This window comes from Haliotis rufescens, unplaced genomic scaffold (genome assembly GCF_023055435.1).
Source record: "Haliotis rufescens isolate VD_foot unplaced genomic scaffold, xgHalRufe1.0.p SCAF_20, whole genome shotgun sequence".
Taxonomy (NCBI): domain Eukaryota; kingdom Metazoa; phylum Mollusca; class Gastropoda; order Lepetellida; family Haliotidae; genus Haliotis; species Haliotis rufescens.
The window spans coordinates 8,120,878-8,129,883 of record NW_025963891.1 but is presented as its reverse complement, the minus strand read 5'-3'; positions in this window follow the sequence as shown (position 1 = coordinate 8,129,883).

Below are 9,006 nucleotides of genomic sequence, written 5' to 3'. Positions count from 1 at the left end.
GCCATTATGATAGATCTAAATATTTTATATACATGAATTGTAAGTAAGTTTCCGGAGCCAGCTTTCTTTTTATATTGGACTCTGGCAAGTTTGCATTAATGAGTGTTAGAGATATCCAGTGACCAACTAGATTTGATTGAATTAGATATCTATTATATATCACAGCACTGAAAAATAAGGGACTCATATATGGTTTACATATATTTCTTTGCTATCTGATTGTGGATGGAGGGGCGGACTTACATGGTCGCGTAGATATTATTTATGATGGGGAAAGGTACCTATCTACCAATATTTATACTTCCAAATTTGACCTGGATAATTGTTAAACAAACCTTCAAGCTGACTTGATATAGAATTTAGTTTTGGATTTGAACAAGACTGAAGGTTTACGTTATTAACTTTAGGAGAGAAGGGATACTACATCCTTTGATGTTAATTTTATGGGGTTTTTTCATTTTAATTCCATAAGGCCTGTGGGTACCTTTAAATAATTTTGAAAAAGTATATAGCTATATGGGTTTTTCTTTGGGTGTGGGAAACGCTATATGATGGAAACCGGTTAAGTCACTTTTATGTTTATATTGTGTATTTTCTTGATGTAAATTTTGAATTTTACGAATACAATGTTTACCTTTTCATTTTTGTCCCTCCCTTAGGGAAATACATTGGAAACATCCAAATATTAATGTCCACAATTAATAAGGCAGCAATGGGGATACAGGTATGCAAATTTTAATAGTAATGATGCGGAATGGAATGTTTTGCACTAAATATTAGGATACAAGACATTGTTTATACCATTGTTAATATATACTGTACATGGCCCGAATCAAGATATGCCTGAATTTTATGCAAAACTAAGAGATGCTATTACAAAACTAGATGGAAATATACTCATTTTGATTACAAACTTGATTATGGATATGAATATGGATACGTTTAATTATAAGCATTGAAACAACCCCAAAGCAAGGAATGGGGTATTACATATTATGGAAACTTTTGATTTGAATAGATCCTTAAGACTGTCTTGCTTGACAACGGCATAAGGATCTATACCGAAACGTCGCTTTTCACAGTATTAAAGGAGTTGTTATCCATAAAATTGTGTCTACCTTGTCATCCGTCAACGTCTAAGTAATGCCTATCAAACAATTTATATAGGGTAAGTTACAAGATTAATATATGACCTGATTGAATATACTGACTCATATCAAATACCTGGATTACTTATGCTGATTGACTTTGAGAAACCTTCTGACTCTGTTGATAGACATTTTATCTTGAATACATTTAAATTTTTTAACTTTGGTTCAAGCATAGTAATCAATGGTTATCAACAGTTTTCAGCGATATTGAATCACGTGTATTAGTCAATTGTTTTGCTAGCCCTTTTTTAGGATAACAAGGGGTTGTCGTCAGGGGGATACACTGTCGCCTTATATATTTATCACGTGTGCAGAGATACGTGCAATAATGATAAGAAAAAACAAAAGTATCACGGGAATAAAGACAGGTAGTATTGAACATTTACTTGCACGATTTGCTTTGATGTTAGATGGATCTGAAAAAGGCCTCTATAATGTGTTAAATACACTTCAATTTTTTACTCGGTTTTCAGTATTAAAAGGTATTGAATTCTATCCCCAAAATTAACAGATTATGGATGGCAGATGCTAAATATGTCACTGATGAAATCATTCCTGCTGTAATGAACTATTTTTGGAAAGATGTATTACAAGCATGGAGCAGGGCTTTTTTTATCAAAGAGTAATATAAGTGGTAGTATTGGCATTGTAAACAAGGCTTTATGGTTTAATAACAACATTCAGATAGGAGGCAAGTCCATCTTTTATCCGACTTGGTATTGTGAAGTAGTTACATTTGTTGGTGATATTTTTGATGAAACAGGTGAAATATATTCTTATGAATCTTTTATTGATATATATGGAATATCAACAAATTTCCTGACATATCAGGGAATAGTTCAAAGTTCAATCAATAATGCAAATTGCCAGAAATAAACAATTGCAACTTTAAGAGTATGCCTAGAGTCTCTTTTCAACCTATTTTGCCATACAATGTTTCACTACTCACAAGGTGTAATAAAGGCCGTTAACTCTTCTATAACACACTCTTGCAACCAACTTTTATAAAATGTCATGGAATGCTTAAGTGGGAAGAAACTTTACAGAGAGTATTTACCGATGAACAGTGGGTGTTATTTAATTTGATGGCAACAAGGTGTACCCAGAGTGTAGAACTGAGATGGTTTCAGTTTAGGATTATCCACTACATATTACCTTTAAATAAGTACTTTCGTGGTATTGGTTATAAAGATTCACCAACTTCTGTGGTAAATGTAGTGAAACTATTGAACATGCATTTTATGATTGTGACTATGCTGCTCAGATGTAACACCTAGTTCTCAACTGGTTAACGACAACTGTGGAAGGAAGACTTGATTTCTGTAAGGAGAATATTTAATTTGGATTTAATGGGAAGAATAACAACTCTCTCAATGTAGTTATATTAGTTATCAAATGTGTTGTGTTTAAACAATCACGAAAGGGTTTTCAGCTAAAGTTGAAATATATTCAACGTGAACTTATTAAATATTACCAAATTAATTGCATTCACAAATTGTAATTATACAGGTTTCTTTCAGTTCCGGTCATCCTTCCACAGACTTTTCAATCCTAGAAAAGACTATTAGTATTATATAATATTTTATTATTGTTTATATTTGCAAAATGTTTTGAATGTTTGCTTTAAAGGGGGTTGATTTTGAATAATGTATAATTGTTGAAATGTTACACACTGTATTTTATTTGAAATGTGAATAAAGATTTAAATAAAAAAATAAAATAAAACCTACAACAGTTCCCCTCAGACAATCAGCGTCATAGATTCCAACACTCCTGTGTACCTTCTACGTGGCGCAGGTGTGGTGAATGGGATGTGGTACAATAACTTTGACCTCAAACTAAATATGATGTAAAGTCCTCTTCTTATTGCAGCTGTGTTACCAATTGTCTTGAATTTGTCAGTTTCTCTTCATAGTAATCTTTGTAATTGATAACTTTTCGGGTTGGAGGACGAAGAGGTTGTCAAGCCATCACTCATAATCCGTGTTCGTTTCTGTTTTAGTTAAGTAATGTTATGTTTCACAATTCTGCCTTTTTGTATTTTCTTCTGACTATGGTTGCTGAATAAACCTGCATGGTGCTGAGAAATAGATGTTGTTCATTGGCGGAGTTCTAAAAACCAACAAAATATATAATGTTCAGTGATCTTTAGGAGTAGTAAAGAAACTAGAAGCAGAATCAAAGAGAAAGGACAGATGGAATAAGACCATGGATCAAATCAATCTCTAGTTACATGTACTCGGTGGCTGGTGGTGGGGGAGTGGCAATACATGCTGGGAAAATGGCAGTCTGTGACCAACCAGGTCTCCAACATACACTCAAGCCAAGGAAAGCTGTACACAGGATGCCTGCATGGACCGATTGATCTCGAATTAGAAAAAGCCATATAAAGAGATAAACCATAAGCGCCTTGAAAAACGTTTGCACCAAAGTGACATCACTTCAGCAATTGAACAATTGGCACATGAGCGTTCATGGGTAATTGTACAGAAAATTCATGCATTACAAATTATGTCTACAATTGTCTGTGACAATTCAGTTTTGGTACATTTCCATCACGTTATTAGTTGTTAGGTTTTTTTTAACGAAACCCAAACATTCATAGTACGTGTTAGAAACTTTGTCACAATAACAATAGGGAGACGCCTAACAGCCTACCGCGCTTATTCCATAGGATTCCAGGTGGGTAAATGAACTAAGTATGGGAGGTAGCCTCATATGAGGCAAAAATAACAGTGAATCCTATAAAAGTGGAATAGGTGAACGGACATCACATTCGAATGAGTATTCAAATTGTTTCTGTGTTGATATAACATTCTGAATAACGCCTTCTTCTATTTAAAATATTTTCTAAAACGTCTGTGGATAATTGAAATGTGGCCTTATGAGTAATTGAATTGAAAGTACATACATAGCATGTCACGTTTGGTCTTGTAACCTATTTCTTAAAATTCTCGATATTTTGTTAGTTGTTCAGTTTTAGTTTTATTCAAACCCTGAAATGCGTGAGATTTGTCAGAAACTTTACTGCAATAATGAGAGGGGTATTTTTAAAGATTATACGGGAAGCCCATTTCCGGTGTCCCCGCCGTGATATTGCTGGACTATTGCTAAAAGCGGCGTAAAACAAAACTCACACACTCTAAAATACTAATGGTGGACGTAACTCATTTCTTTATATATTTAATATTTTCTGTATTTTTACAGTAGTTTAACTTCAAGTCGCACTCTGTATAACCTAGAAACGTGTTCAATAGGTTTTCGTCCGTTTCCAGCATACTCCACGACATTTTTTACTTATTCGTGGGGGCGGTCGGGTAGCCTAGTGGTTAAAGCGTTAGCTCGTCACGCCGAAGACCCGGGTTCGATTCCCGACATGGGTACAATGTGTGAAGCCCATTTCTGGTGTCCCCCGCCGTGATATTGCTGGAATATTGCTAAAAGCGGCGTAAAACCATACTCACTCACTCACTCACTTATTCGTGGGCAAGGCGTGTCCCTCTCGAAGGTTTTCATATCGGTACATGAACATGGTACAAACTACTTCAAATAGTATACATATTTTATGAGTTCATTACAATAATTTTATTAAGGAATGTCACATCCATTATGTCTGGAATACAAAATAAATACATACAAAAACATAATAATATTTAAACCCTGTGGGGATTTTCAAGTAGCCTTCGCTTGCCGTTATGAGTTGATTGCCTGCCATCGAACCGCGACGGCGTCGATAACTAGTTGTCCTGATCAAGTGTCAAGTAAAGACATCTGGATTTATACAAATTATATACTGGCTATAAAACCGCTATGGTTTAGTTGGTATTTAACTGAAGAAACTGTGTGGGATTAACAGTCTCTTGCAGGTTTAATAAGCCATTAATAACATTTCTAAATAATTCGTTTTCAATATCGTGATTAAATATTTTGGGGACATTATATATAATATAATTGGACAAACATAGAGTTTGCCGTCGTGTTGAGACATCGCATCAAATGTTTTCTTGTTATAATGGTGGGAATTCATTTTTAACAAAAAGAGTTATTGTGGTAGCAAAAATAATAACACTGTAATTGTGTTACAAAATGTCATGTAACGCATTCAGTGTAAATTGTATTCACAGAGTATGCTGAATTCATGCTCAATGCAAGTGTGGAGAGAAGAAACAAGTTTCCTTCCTACAAACTGGCAGCAAATGCCTGTGGAAGACTGGAAGTTGATTTTCCAAGATTTCGCACAGACAGTTTTGTAAAAACAAGTAAACAGGAACTGGTGAATTCATTGACATCAGGATACAAACTGAAATCACAAGTGACTGATTTATAAACTGAAATCATAAGTGTCTGGTGTATAACTGAAATCGTAATTATTCTGATGTATAAACTGAAATAAGAAACAAGTCTACACCGCGGTTGTTGATGTAGGCTGTCTGTGAAATGCATATCAATATGATGTTATACGTGTTAAAAAGTTATATACAGCGATTTATTTAAGCGATAAAATATGCATATAGATACTACAAATGAAGATATATTTATACACCTACCGACAAACTAAATTCTTGGCCTTTTCTTAAGATAACTTTGGTCAGATGAAATAGGCAACCACGTATTCGGACATTTGGCATTACGAGGCGAAGAGCATCCCAGGTAGCTGTTCAAAGTCCAGTACGGTAGACTGGACAAGAGGACGTCTTGGTAGTACATCCAGCAATGTCTTGAAGCATGCCATATAATCAACTTTCTTCCATATAGGCATTAGAATGAAGACGATAGGAACCATTTTCCTCTGCGCCTAAGCTGATGAAAAGGACGTTTAACTACTTTGAACGTACCATCGAGGAACCACTGTTTAATCAGCGTCATTGTAATGGTGTTAATCTAGATTGCTCTGAAGACATCTATATTGAACTATTCATACAACTTTTGATCTTACCGTATGCAGATGATGCCGTTCTATTTGATGAATCACCGCAAGGATTACAAAAAGCATGAGACTCCTTCGAAATATATTGTGATATATGGAAATTGACAGTAAATATCAACAAAACTAAAATGCTTATCTTTGGGAGTGGACCAGCAAATACATCAAAATTATTTTTTTATTTTAACAACAAAATACTTGATATAGTTGACACATATAACTACCTAGGCATAAGATTTCATAGGAATAGAAGACTGGTCACAAGTATTAAAGATCTCGCTGATAGTGCTACAAAAGCTATGTTCAGTCTGTTGAAAAAATCACGAAATATCGATTTGCCATTGATTGTTTACTGTATGCCTTCGATACAATGATATTACCCATTCTTATTTATGGGTCCGAAATTTGGTGTTTTGAAAATGTTGAATATCTGGAAAAAATCCATCTAAAATTTCTTCGACTTGTTACAGGATTAAGGAAATCGACCCCTCGTTTTATGCTCTATGGTGAACTCGGTAGATTCCCTATCACGATAAAGATGTACAAATGTCTCATTTCCTTTTGGCATAAATTAACCTACCATACCGGTATAAATAAACTTTCAAACCTTGTCCATATTTACTTGACCTTGAATAATGAAAAATTAGAAAACCCCTGGTTGTTAAAGGTTAAAGACATTTTAGATGAAACTGGTTTGACGTATGTATTCAATAGCCCGAGCTCATGTACTACCCAATGGCTAGCTTCACAGGTGGAACAAATACTTAAAGATCAATTTATCCAAAAGTGGAGAAATGATGTTGCCTCGAGCTCAAAAGGACTTTATTATTAATATCTCAAAACGTATCCATTATTTGACGCATATCTATCTTTTCCAAAGTGATTCTATATTCCTTTACTAAGATTTATTACATCTAATCATAATCTACCGATAGAAACTGGCCGCATGGAAAACCTACCACGATGTGAGAGAACTTGCAATCTTTGTAACTCTTTTTCTATTGCTGATGAATTTCATTACATATTTTACTGTAAAACTCTCTGTGAAGCAAGAAAAATGTACTTACCATCTCTCATAACAAAATATCCAAGTATACCAAACTTTGTTAAATTATTTATAACCAAAGGCGCTAAAGAAATTATTAATCTGTCAAAATTCCTCTCGAAGGTATTATCTCTTACAAGAACAGTAGAATTTTAACCTCAGCCATCTTTAATAACATCTTGTATTTATTTATTCTGTATTTCATCATTGTGCATTTTCATTTGTCTTTGTACATTGTATATGCTCTTGTTCCACCAAACGTGGTTTTTGAGAATAAATGAACTTGATAATGTATAATGCAAATAAATATGTGTTTGAAGGGGTTTCAGTTAATTATGTTATGAGAAAACAGTTACATGTTTACCTTAACGAAGACAGTGTATCCAGCTGGAAAAAAACTAATTTCTTCTTCCCTTTCTGGCCGCTATCGTTCAAAATTTCAGCCCTTAGTTTAGTCTTCCGTCGTCTCACTGAACTACCACCCGAGGGCAAAACTATATTCTTGGATTCGGGATTCATTTCTAACCAGTCTTTTTTCAACAATGTTTTCCCATTCTCAGGGAACTAATGTTTGAATCTGACTGTAACTGACCATATCATTTAAAACAGCCGCCTTCTGGCTCAGATGACTCTAGAGTCATTTGAGCCTAGCCCATATGACTCTAGAGTCAAATTTAGGGGGAGTCGTTTGAGCCAACTACACTGGTTCGTTGCAGTATGACCCGTAAAGATTCCGGGGTAGAATAGGTCTTCAGCAACCCATACTTGTCGTAAAAGGCGACTAACGGGATCAGGTGGTCAGGCTCGCTGAATTGGTTGATACATGTCATCGATCCCAATTGCGTTGATCGATGCTCATAACGTCAATCACTGGATTGTCTGGTCCAGACTCGATTATTTACAGACCGCCGTCATATAGCTGGAACATTGCTGAGTGCGGCGTTAAACAACAAAACAAACCAGTATGACTGTTGCAGTTCTTTTTGCCTCTTGCCTTGATTGACATGCCCGTGGCAATTTGATCCTACTCTCTATTGTCTGGCGGCTACTGACATTGAGGGCGTGTCAACCTTTGTGCATAAATTAAACAATCACCTGATTCGTGTGTATTCCTACACCTGGAATGTTTATCAATCTCGTCATTTTTGTCTGCTTTGATATGTGCAACGGTTTTTGGTTAAACTATTGTAGATAACACATGTTTTCGTTGTCGAATTTTAATCATAGGGATTGTTTTGTATTTTGTTCGGATTCATACAGTTTGCACATCGGTTTTTCGATTCATACCTCGATGAAAAAAATAATATGATGATTAAATAATAAAATAATAACCCAGACTTGCTTTTATACTTTATTATCGAACTCTTTCATATCTCTTTAATCCTATTTTACTGTAAAAGCAAGCAAGTTTCTTCGTGTATCCAAAACATCAAGTGACATGATTGCATCAATTATGAATATGAATTACAAAATATGAATGTCTTCCCTTTCCTGAAATGGCCGTTTTCTCTTGAGTCCTGTGCTCGTTTTCACTAACCCTGTTAGCCGTTTTCTCTGGACCAGTGGGCGTTTTTTCGGATTTCTCTAGGCCGTTTTTTTCGATTGCCACGCAATTGGGATCGATGACATGCATCAACCAAGTCAGCGAGCGCAGCGTTAAACAACAAACAAACCAAACTATTGGTATAACATTAAGGTGATTATGACTGCAAATGTTTCCATGACAGCTGAAACATAACTGCAATATGTAATCACTTTTCGTGAAAATATGGTAGTCAAATGACGAGGCGACTAACGGAATCGGGTGGTCAGACTCGCTGACTTGGTTGATGCATGTCATCGTATCCCAAATGCTTGGGTCGATGCTTATGATATCAATCACTGGA